The sequence below is a fragment of the Loxodonta africana genome, unplaced genomic scaffold (genome assembly GCF_030014295.1).
Source record: "Loxodonta africana isolate mLoxAfr1 unplaced genomic scaffold, mLoxAfr1.hap2 scaffold_81, whole genome shotgun sequence".
NCBI lineage: Eukaryota > Metazoa > Chordata > Mammalia > Proboscidea > Elephantidae > Loxodonta > Loxodonta africana.
The window spans coordinates 312,441-324,920 of NW_026975550.1; the positions used below are offsets into that span (position 1 = coordinate 312,441).

The following is a 12,480-nucleotide window of genomic DNA, read 5'->3' on the forward strand; positions in this document are numbered from 1 at the left end:
TCAAAAAAATTCAAAAATATCTAACATTTATTTATTGGAATTCCATACGGTGTAGAGAAAATATGTGGTGTAGAAAAAAGTATCTGAAGAAATACTGGCTCAACACTTTCCCAATTTGTTGAAAGACATAAACTTACAGATTCAAGAAGCTATGCAAACTCCAACAAGTTAAACTCACATAATTTTACGCCCAAATGCCTCATTGTCAATTGTGGAATAACAAGGACCAAGAAAATATCTTCAAAGAAGCTAGAGAGAAAACAACTCATCTCACACAGGAGAAACAATTGGAATGACTCTGTATTCATCATCAGAAGCCATGGAGGCCAAAAGGCTGTGAAAACAACATTTTTTCAACACTGAAAGAAAAGAAACATTAACCCAGTGTTCTATAGGCTGTTATTTCCTTCATGAGTAAAGGAAAAATATTGACATTCTCAGGTGAAAGACGCTTAAGAGAATTCATCGCCACCAGACTTGCTCTAAATGAAACACTAAAGGAAGTTCTTCAGGTGGCAGGCTTGGAATTTCAGCAATTATGGCAAGCAACAAAGTGGAAAGTATCTTCGGAAGTTCGCCCTCCACCAAAGATTAGACAGGTCTATAAAACAAACAATAACACACGTGAAGAAAGTGTTTCTTAGTTCAATCATGTGTATGAGACCAAAAGTACAAAACCAGCCCAAAAGCACTGAAAAGAGGGCAGGACGGAACAGGAATCATGGTGGATGGAAACGGGGAACTGGAGCACAGGAGAGGACAATATTGACACATCATGAATATTGCAACCAATGTCACAAAACAATTGTGTATAAATGGTTGAACAAGAAAGTAATTTGCTCTGTAAAGTTTCAAATAAAGCACAATAAAAAATAAAAAAAAAGTGGTAGGTATCTCGGTAAACATATTATGCTAACCCTGTTGTCACTGCACAACATGGCGCAGGACTCCCCTCTTTGCAAAGACTTTCTAGCCTATTGGAAAAACTTTGGAATATACTCTTGGTGGCAAATTAGTATTAGAGAATGGGGTTAATTTTGAAAATATGAGATGTCTGTACTCATGCCTGGTGAATAAACTGGATAATAATATTTTTAGAGCGAAATGAGATGTTCTAACAGAAAAATAGGCCTGAATTCCCACCTGGGCCATGAGCCTACTACTCTGAAGGCCTTTCCCAGAGAGGCATTTCAGGCACTTCTAGAGCAGCAGGAGCGCTGGGGAATGCAGGTGTCAACCTCCCCCAGGGCCTTCTCTGAGGGGTAAGTACCTGCTTTAGTACTGAGCTTAGTGGTTCATAAATAGTCATTCTGCATAAGGTCTTCAGGTTCAAGTCTGTAATCCAGCTGGGACTCTGTGTGTGCTGCATCTCTGCATCAAAAGAACATGCTTCTAGAAGCAGAATGCCAGGAGAGAGGCGGTTGGGCAGTTGGCGTTGGGGGGTGCTGCGCAGACAGGGGTGCCCGAGGGAGGCACAATATAGTCATTCTGCAGGAGGTCTAGTCCTTCTGCACAAGAATTAGAATGCTTCTCAATGCACAATAGTTTACATGCCGGACATAAACAAAGTGACTGAAGGACAAAGTTGAATAGTAAACCAAGCCACTCCCTGCCAGTCCTTACCTGAGAGGGTCTTCATCAGGACTTCCGGGGATGGAGAAGGAAACAGTAAACGCTGATTTATTTTACCTCTTCCTTCCTCAAGAAACAGGAACTGGTGTTAAGATGTCAGGTGTCAAGCCCCAAACTCCTCTTCTGGTCTGTATTTAAGCTGTATAATAAAACTGGGAATCAGGCAATCAGCCATGAGCAGACAGACCCAGGAGTATTTCCAGTGCCCCACATCTTTGAGCTCCAGTGAGATCCAGTTCTTAGTCCCTAGATTAGCAGAGGAGCTGAAAGACTGAAATTCCGTGTTTTCAGGCAACTTGGGCTTCAAGCAGGCACTTATTGCTAAAGTCGTATTTCTCTGTGTTAATTTATGATCCTTAACTCAAATCCGGACTTTTAAGCTCATTTTGATAACTCCTCATTAGTCTGCCTAGACAAGAGTCTGCTCACAGTCAGTGATGACAATGGAGGAAACAAAGTCCCTAGCCCAGAGGAGGGACTGTTTCCCAGATTTGGGGCAATGCCCCTGGGGAGCATCGGCGAGGTGCACTGTGGCCTCTGTGGCTTTGCCTTGTGCTCCTGGAATTGCACCCTGGGGGGGCGTCCATATGCAGACGCAGAGTCCGTGGGTGACCACAACTCCTGCCCTTCTGGGTCATCGTCCGGACGCACGTTGCGATATGCTTCCTGCCCCCCTTCCCAGCATAAGTGCTGCGATCACACGTGGCAGAACCAGTTCCCAGGTCCAGACCCTAGGTCTTGCCCTCCTTGGCCTCAGGCTTCCCCTAGTCCTGGGGGAACCCGCAAGCCTGGCGGGTGCGAGGTTAGCACCCGGCTGGGCGGGCTAGGGCCTGTCTCAAAAGGCTCATGGCGCACGCAGGTTCCGCCCCCTTGGAGTCTGCAGGCTTGCAGTGGGCAGCCCGGCATCTCCTGCCTCCCTCGGACGCCCTCTCTGGGCAGCAGCTCCCCTACCCCCGCCCCGCCAACCACCCAACAGTCCCACTGCCTGCTTACTGCTTCTAGAAGCGTGTTCTTTTGATGCACACATGCAGCACACACAGAATCCCAGCTGGATTACAGACTTGAACCTGAAACGCACAACTTTAAAACTACTAGACTGGGGGGGGGGGGGCGGTATTGGCAGTGAAAAAAGGAAAAAAAAAATAAGAAAGAGAACAATTACAAAAAAAGTATTAGAAGACTGTAAAATCACGTTATGGACTCAAGAAGGCTGCGGATACACAACTGCGTAGATAGCATACTGTTGTCTCTTTCTTTGCAAATAAGTCTTAGATGAGGGAATTTGGTACCAGGAATCGTTGCAGGGCCTGACTTTGGGGAAATCTGGGATTGATTAATTGGCTTGCATGAGGCTACAAGCCCTGATAATCAATATTTAAAGATGAGATTCGAGCAATCTAGAACATGCATCAGAATTTTTTACAAGTAAATTAGCACCAGAAGAGGCCTTTAACCACTAAATAAAATGGGTCAGTAGTTCAAGATCTCCCTACAAAGAAAATGGCAGACCTAGATCGTTTCCAGTCAGGTTCCAGCAAACATGCAAGAAACAGTCATTTTAATCTAGTACATAGTCAACAGAGATTAGAAAACCATGAGACACTCCCCTAACTTGATCCTTATGGCTAGTTTAAAAATGATAACAAATTAGAGAAAGAAGGTGGAAGAAGAGTTAGAGGACAAGCACACTCAGTAACTGAGATGCAAAACCCTACACAAGATGCCAGCAAAGGAAATCCAGCAAAGGGTAAACCACGTAACATGCCATGATCAAGGCGGTTTATTGTAGGCATACAAATTTGAGTGAACATTAAAGATTTAGTAATTTCATTCACCACATGCATAGGTGAAAGAAGAGAAGACATATGCTCACCTCAAGAGATGGGGGCAAAGCAGGTTGATAAAATCCAATCACACGGAGAGATAAGGACTAGGAGTAAACATGGAACAGAAAAGGAGTTCCCGAACGTGGAGAACTACAACTAGCATGATAGTTCATGGTGACGTGTGGGACATTCTCTTTAAAATTAATAAACAATAAAATAAGGATGCTTCTATCATTATTTTTATTAAACATTTAACACTGGAAGTGTAAGCTAATACAAAAAAAGTATAACTGCTATTCATAGATTATAGGACTGTCTCCATTGAAAACCGTAGAAAATATTGGAATTAATAGTAATCATAAATAAAAAATAAATTGAAATTTCAATGCGTCAGCATCAAGCGGACTCTGTCATAGCTCTTAGGTGAAAGCAAAGGACACTGATAGGGAAAGAGCAGGTTCAGGTGGGCTAGACCAAGGAGGGAAGAAAACTGTTCTGCACTGGGCTGAACTTATAAGCACGGGTATGTGTGTTAGTTACCTAGTCCCTCCATAACAAAAAATAACACAACTGGATGGCTTTTAAAGGACAGAAATTTATTTTCTCACAGTTTAGCAGGCAGTAGTTCGAATTCAGGGCATGGCTGTAGTGGGAGGTCCTTCCTTGTCTACCTCAGCTTCTAGTAGATGCCAGCAATCATTTGTGTTCCTGGCCTTCTAGAAGCATCTGTCTTCTTTGTCTGTCTTCCTTTTCACCCGTTTGTGTCTGTGTGTATTCTGCTCCTTTTATAACTAAGAAGAGTTAGGCTTAGGACCCGCCCTACATTGGTATGACCTCATTCACATAATAAAAGCAGGCCCCTTATTTCCAAACAAGGTCAGAATTACAGGTACAGGGGTTAGGATTTCCACATACATTTTGGAGGGACACAATTCAATCCCTAACAGTCGACTTACCAGATATTCTGGATTGAGAGTACTCACATGAACAGCTGAGAGTAGTTCCAATTCTTTGCTACATTCAGTGGCTGAAACTTGTCTCAATGGTCACCCATAGGAATGTTGGAGCAATTTATTGTGCAGGACCTGGCCTACCATTCCTAATCATGTCCATTGTGTGGAAAAACACACACTCCCATCACCGAAGCCTTGAGAAATTCATCGATAAGAACGGAATGGTGGTTGGAACCAAGAATTGTTTCATAGCCTAGATAACATGGTGCAGCTGTTAGATACCCACATGGGGATGTCAGGTAATAAAACTTCACCCCACACGGAGATGTCAAGAATAATACCAACAGCTAATGTTCATTGAGTACCTACACTGGTGCCAGGCACTCCTGTGCTTTCCTTTCATGTTTGCTTTTCATGATGGCCATATGAGGAATGTATCATTATAATGCATAAAGAGGTCATTACAGAGAGTTAGGCTGACATTTGAATATATGAGTCTGGACCCAGGAGGAGTTTGAATGGATGGAGGTATAAACCTCACGTCCTTAGCTACAAATAGACAGCAGTAAACTCACTGAGGCATCCTAGAGGGAGGGTGTCAATAGAGAGAGGAGTAGGCACCAAGCCCAAGGGTACTCGGGTATCTAGAAGCCTGCCAGGTGAACAGCAGCCAACAAGCCTCTCTGAAGTCCAGTGTGGTTCCTGGAGGGTTGTCTGTCCTTGCTCTCAGCTGCATTTCCCCAGTGCTCCTCCCACCTGCACTGGGTTGTCCCCTTCATGACGACAGGGACAGTGTGTACCTTTCACCACTGTATCTGCATAACATAGACTACTTCTGGCCCATGGAATACACTGACTGAATGAAAAATAAACAAACGATAAGGACGTAAAATCCTTCGTAGTTGATACCTTGAAATACATTAAGGGGCTTCATGAGTAAGAGGGAGAAAAATTGATCAGGGCTGCTTCTGAGACCATCCCTTAGGCGTAATGAGTGTTAAACAACACTTAAACAAAGAGATTTAATGGCAGAGATGTATGTTAAAAAGATGTAAGTATAGCTTAAAGATTACTAGAAACATGCACATTATTGCAACTATAGTCAAATCGCTAAAAAACATATACTACATGCACACAGAATATTATAAAGTAATTTAATGCCCTCATTAAAAAAAAACAAAAAAAATTACCATGAAAAGACTAATGTTGAATGAAAATATCAGGATATAATATCTGTGTTAATATACATAAATGTGTGTGCTAATACACACATAAAACCAGTTGCCACTGAGTCAGTTCTGATTCATGATGACACCAGTGTGCCAGAGTAGAACTGTACTCCATAGGGGTTCCAATGGCTGAGTTTTCGGAAGTAGGCTGCCAGACCTCTCTTTCATAGCAATTCTGGGTGGACCTGAACTCCAACTTTCTGTCAGCAGCTCAAGATATTAACCATTTGCATCAACCAGAGACTCTAATACACATACATGCCAATATAAGCAAGAAAATAGACATATCGGAACGTTAATAATTTATTCTATGCATTACGTATGTTTTCTTGTTTTTTTTTTGCATACTTTCCCATTGCTTCCAAGTTTTTGAGGAATAGAATGTACTTCTGGAAAAATTCATGAGAGATTTTTAAGTAATGAAATAATTAACAGAAACAGAATGAGTAAATCTGTGGCAAGGCAGCCCATGAACCCAAGATTACAGTAACACTGGTATGAAAAGCAGAATTGTGGAGCCCTGAAGCTCAGTGGTTCCATGCATCCATCAGGAAAGAGGGAAGAGCAAATAAACAAGGAGAAAATACAGTGAGCCAGAGGAGTGGGAGCCCTCTGTTGTGGGCACAGTTTTCTCATGAAACTTTAGATGGACACAGTGGGTGAGATTATCCACTTCCATCATACAAACATTTTTATTACCCTTGATTTTAACAGAACTATGTTATAAAAACAAATAATAAAATAAAGTATAATAAAAGAATAAATCTCATCAGTGGACTACTATCATTTTCCCCAGCCACTGAGGAGGGCAGGAGACACACAAGGGAAAGAAGATGGAGCAGTGTGAAAACTCATGCTAAGTGGGGAGGAGAGTGTTTCTGAGACAGGCCTTAGCTGCTACCACCTAGGGAAGTAGGCAGCCATGCACAACCAACTGGAAGAAATGGTACATTATTTCTGAGACCTACTCCAGCTCATAACAAATTATGGATAACATGGGGAAGAATGAGATTTCCAGGACACTTAACTGTTTTTATGAGAAACCTGTACATAGAACAAGAGGCAGTCATCTAAACAGAACAAGGAATACAGCATGGTTTAAAGTCAAGAAAGGTGTGCATCACCGTTGTATCCTTTCACCATATGTATTCAACCTGTATGCTGAGCAAATAATCTGAGAAGCTGGTCTGAAGAAGAAGGCATCAGAATTGGAGGAAGACTCATTAATAACCTGAGATATGCAGATGATACAATCTTGCTTGCTGAAAGTGAAGAGGCCTTAAAGCATTTACTGCTGAAGATCAAAGACTACAGACTAACAGCCTAACAACTGGACCAATAAGCAACATCATGATAAACGGAGAAAATGTTCACGTCATTAAGGGCTTCATTTTTACTTGGATCCACAATAAACACCCACGGAAGCAGCAGTCAAGAAATCAAACGACACATTGCATTGGGCAAATCTGCTGCCAGAGGCCTCTTAAAGTGTTCAAAAGTACAGATGTCACCTTGAAAACTAATGTGTGCCTGACTCAAGCCACGGTGCTTTCAGTCGTCTCATACGCACACGAAAGGTGGGCAATGAATAAGGAAGACCAAAGAAAAATTGAAGGCATTGAATTACGGTGTTTGCAAAGAATATTGAATATACCACGGACTGCCAAAAGAATGAACAAATCTGTCTTGAAAGAAGTACAGCCAGAATATTCCTTAGAAGCAAGAATGGCGAGGCTTCATCCCACATATTTTGGACATGTTGTCAGGAGAGATCAGTCCCTGGAGAAGCAGGTCATACTTGGTAACAAGTGGCCACAACAATTGGCTCAAACATAACGACAACTGTGAAGGTGACGATAGGTAGTTTAACATACATTTTGACCCATATGAATTAAAATTTAAACAATTATTTCATGCCTTTTTGTAGGGGTTTTAGAATACACAATTAAAATAAATGTAAACAATTAATAGAAAAAATCTCTGAAAATAAAATTTAATTTTTTTACATCACTGCTCCATACCCCAAATCTAAATGGCTTGATATACAGCACTGGTCTTTGTGATTCACAAAAAGCAGGTACCAATTCCTGAACAAGAACTGAAGTGACAGGAGAAACTCCCCATGCTGTTATAGCCCGGAGTATGGGCCCTAATCCAGTGATCTGTCTTCATTAATTCCTTTTCATTTCATCTCTGTGGAAGAGGGGAGGGAGAAGGTGAGAGAGGGTTACATGTGCCTATTCTGTTCTTTAGCATCTAGTTCACTGCCAGGAACAAGTATTCGTAAGAGTCTAAAAAACGTTAAAGTACAAATAAGGAGGAAAACCTCCTAGTATATATATGTATTAGGTGGCACAAAGAGTTAAGTGCTCAGCTACTAACTGAAAGGTTGGCAGTTTAAATACACTCAGAGTTGCCTTGGAAGAAAGGCCTGGCAACCTACCTCCAAATAGTCACAGCTATTGAAAACCGCATGGAGGGCAGTCCTACTCTGAAAACTCACGGGGTCGTCATGAGTGAAAATCTACACAATGGAAACTGGATTGGTAATCTATATATGGCATAAATGTTCGGAAAATTAGTTTCTGAACATATACACGGCATACAGAATACACTGCACATTAGTATTATGTGCCAAAACCCACTGTCATCAAGTCGATTCTAACTCAGTGACCCCAAAGGACAGAGTAAAACTGCCGCATAGGGTTTCCAAGGCTCTAAGTCTTCACTGAAGCAGACTGCCACATCTGTCTCCTACAGAGAGGCTGGTGGGTTCGAACCACTGACCTTTCAGTTAGCAGCCAAGTTCTTTAACCACAGAGCCACTAGGGCTCACTGCTGTCATGTACAGTGATTACATAAGCAAATTCTGAAACAAACTGCCTGGGTTTAAATCCTAACTCAGTTTATCAGCTGGGTGATCTGGGCACGTTACTTTACCTCTCACTGCCTCAGTTTCCCATTTCTAAAATGGGTCTTACGCAAAAGGTTCTTACGCAGGTTAAATAAAACACACAAGGCACTTAGAAAAAGGCCTTACACACAGAATGAACACAATAATTGTTAGCTTTCATAATTATTAAGGGAATACAAACAAACGGCTAGGTTGAAGGAACTTCCATTGAGAAAGAGTTGAGTTCCAAAATTCATGTGTAAAGTCATTTACATCAACTGTTAAAGTTGTATGTTTAGATTCAAGTGATTACTGAGGTGTGTTATGATCTTGAACAGAGTTCTGGGGACTATACAGGCAGACTCTGCATGCCCTTCTCCTGCACATCCATTCCATCTCCCTTGGAGCCCAGACATCATGTTATCAATTAAACCCCTCCCACGCTGGTGGTGTACTGTTTAAGAGCTACGGCTGCTAACCAAAAGGTCATCAGTTCAAATCCACAAGGCGCTCCTTGGAAAGTCTATGGCACAGTTCTGCTCTGCCCTATAGGGCCACTATGAGTTGGAATAGACGCAGTGGCAATGGGTTTTTAACGGGTATGAGGTAACTGTTCAGTGCTTAAAGACGTACCAAAAGCAACCACTAACACAAAAGTATAGTAAAAGGTTCTTATTTCAGAGTAGCAAAACCTTAGTTTCTAACACAGTGGTGAATTAGGGTGGACTGTGGATCAAGAGGAGCTCTGGTGGCATAGTGGTTAAGAGCTCAGCTGCTAACCAAAAGGTCAGCAGTTCGAATCCACCAACTAGTCCTTGGAAACTCTATGGAATAGTTCTATTCTATGCTATAGGGTCTCTATGAGTTCGAATCAACTAGGGTCTCTATGAGTTGGAATCAACTCTGATGGTGACAAGTTTGGTTTGGTGGGTGTCATGGATTGAATTATGACCCTAAAAAATGTGTGTCTCAACTTGGTTAGGCCATGATTCCCACTATTGTGTAGTTGTCCTCCATTTTGTGATTGTAATTTTACTTTAAGAGGATTAGGGTGGGATTGTAACACCACCCTCACTCAGGTCACCTTTCCCTGGGGTGTGGCCTGCACCACCTTTTATCTCTCCAGAGATAAAACGAAAGGGAAGCAAGCAGAGAGTTGGGGGCCTCAGACTATCAAGAAAGCAGCACCAGGAGCAGAGCATGTCCTCTGGACCCAAGGTCCCTGCACCTGAGAAGCTCCTTGACCATGGGAAGGCTAAGGACAAGGACCTTCTTCCAGAGCCGAAAGAGAGAGAAAGCTTTCCCTTAGAGCTGATGCCTTGAATGTGGACTATTAGCCTACTTCAATGTGAGGTATTAAATTTCTCTTGGTTAAAGCCATCCACTCATGGTATTTCTGTTACGGCAGCACTAGATGATGAAGACAGTGGGTCAAGGTGGAAGGGGTGGATGAAGGACAAAAAAAGAAAAATGGACAACAGGAGAAATATAAGAATTCAGAGAACTGTGAAAATTTAATTCCTGAATATACTTTCTTTCTCCTCCCTATAACTGGAAGGACTTTTCTCATATACAGCATATATAAGTAAATCCTTGCAATATTTAAAACACTTAGATTTTTGTAAAACTCATTCTCTGAAAACTCATGGTGGCCCCATTAATTTGTGGCTTAAAAACAACTCAGAACTAAAAAGAAGCATAAATAAATAAATAAAGGCACTGCTGTCATTTGCGGGTGATGTTCTTTTCCTGCTATCCACAACCCACACACTTGGGAGTTAATTTTCCAGCGTCAGTGTTCATAGACCATCCTCTTTCTCTTACCACCACCCCACCACCCTTAATTATTTAGAAAAGGCAGGGCCAGTCAGTGCTCCAAACATCAAGTTTTCTCTCCAAAATGCCAACTGGCACTTGGGGAGCAGGCTACATTCTCAGCTATCAGCACTTGCACTAGCCCCTGCACATAAGGAATGTGTCTCCACTGAACTGTTCGTTGTAATCAAAAAAAAAAAAAAAAGTAAAAAACTGTTTCTTAAAAAAAACCAGGCATTTCCCTATTACCCACCCACCCCACTCTCCCACACCCAGTGCTCCCTCACCACACACACACTCAAATATTTCATACCAAGGGTGTGTCCCAAGCACGGGGTCTGGCTCCGCTCTTCTTTTACACCCCTTGGAGGCCTCTGGAGAAACCATACCTTTGGTTGGCAATTCCCTGAACCCTGCCTATTCAAGCTGGCACTTATTCAAAAAGGCAGGTGAGTCTTCAAGTCAGGTTTTTAAAAGGAGTTTAAGAGGTGCCAGGTGATATGCCTACTCACCCTCAAATTTCTCAAAGGTAATAATTTCTTCAAATGTTTACAATGTCTCAACTATGGGTTAATTAAATCCCTTAGGATGGTGGGCATAGGAAAATCCTCCATCTCAATGCCCCCCATTTCGAAAAAAAAAGAGGGGAATCTCCAAAATTACAAATTTCAATTTCTACATACTTGATTGAACTAAGGAGTAAGTTCCTCACATGTGTTATTCTTGGTCTGAGTCCTGGTGGTCCAGTGGGTAAGAGCTAAGCTGCTAACCAAAAGGTCTGCAGTTTGAATTCATCAGCTGCTCCTTAGAAACCGTATGGGGTAGTTCTACTCAGTCCTATAGGGTTGCTAAGAGTTAGAATTCACTGGATGGCAATTGGTTTGTTTGCTTTTCAATCTTTGGCTGAAAGGTGGACTTTGTTATCAATTTATTAAATCAACTGGTAATTTGCTGGATATTTCTCATACAGGAACTTATGATGTCTTCAAATCCAGCTAATCAGGTTTAGGGAGAGAGAAACTTCTCTACCTTAGCCTCCCTGCCACTCCCACACCTTTTTCATTGATTTCCATGCCCTGTTTAAGTAACGTCACTCATCACTTCTCACTGTCTAGGTTATCTGAGCCAATTCATGGCAGTCAATTCCACCTGCGCCCTAGGATACCCTCATTTACATACTCTGCCCTGTTCCTTCACCAATGGCTGACCTCACATCTCCCCTTGAATGTCTACTAGGCATCTCAAACTTAATGTGGTTCAAACAAAATTCTTCGTCCAAGTGTCTTATCTACCTCCCAGTCTTCCTTATCTCAGCAAATGTTCTCACTATCCTCTGGGTCGTTCAGGACAAAAACCTAGAAATCATCCTTGATTTCTCTCCTTTATTCAAATCTTGCATCCAATCCATTGACATATTCTGGACTCTTGGCACTACCTTAACATAAATCCTGACTCTATCCACTTCTCACTACCTCCACCTTACATCCACCATCATCTCTTGGTTAAAACTGGACTCTATGCACCGATCTTCCCTCTTACAATCTACATAACAGCATCATTTCAGTGGCTTCTCATGGCAATTAGGAAAAATTCCCAAATCCTTCCCATGGTCTTTCATGATGCGGGGCTTGCTCACCATACTAACCTCATTTCCTAACAGTCTTCCCTCGGTTCACTCCACACTAGCCATGACTTCTTTCCTGAGCTTCCTCAAACGTGCCAAAACACTTGGTTATTTAAGGGCCTCAGAAACAACTCTTTCCTTTATTGGCAATATCCCTCCCTTCAGAACTTCATACAGCTATTCTCTCCTTTGATATAGGTCAGTTATCTCCTCAAATATCCTGCTCCCAGAAGCCTTTACTATTAATCTAAAACAGCTCACCCCACTCATTCCCTCACATGCAACTCTGTCTTATTTTCAAAATATTTAGCTCTCCTTGACATTTTTTGTTAATTATTACCTGTATTTTTTCTGGTTGAGAATATATGCAGCAAAAAATACACCAACTCAACAGTTTCTACCTGTACAATTTAATAACACTGGCTACATTCTTGAAGTTGTGCAACCATTCTTACCCTCCTTTTCTGAGTTGTTCCTCTGTCATTAACATAAACCCACTGCTCCTTAA

At 41.9% G+C, this 12,480-nt stretch overlaps 1 long non-coding RNA gene across 10 annotated transcripts in view; it reads right to left on the minus strand.

Annotated features, from left to right (window-relative positions):
* LOC135230160 (uncharacterized) overlaps window positions 1-12,480 on the minus strand; it is a 312,870-nt gene that overhangs the window by 278,566 nt on the left and 21,824 nt on the right. For all 10 annotated transcript variants that reach the window (XR_010320816.1, XR_010320821.1, XR_010320817.1 and 7 more), the window contains one exon: window positions 1,624-1,771. This is a non-coding gene — a long non-coding RNA (uncharacterized LOC135230160). The remainder of the gene's footprint in view (window positions 1-1,623; window positions 1,772-12,480) is intronic.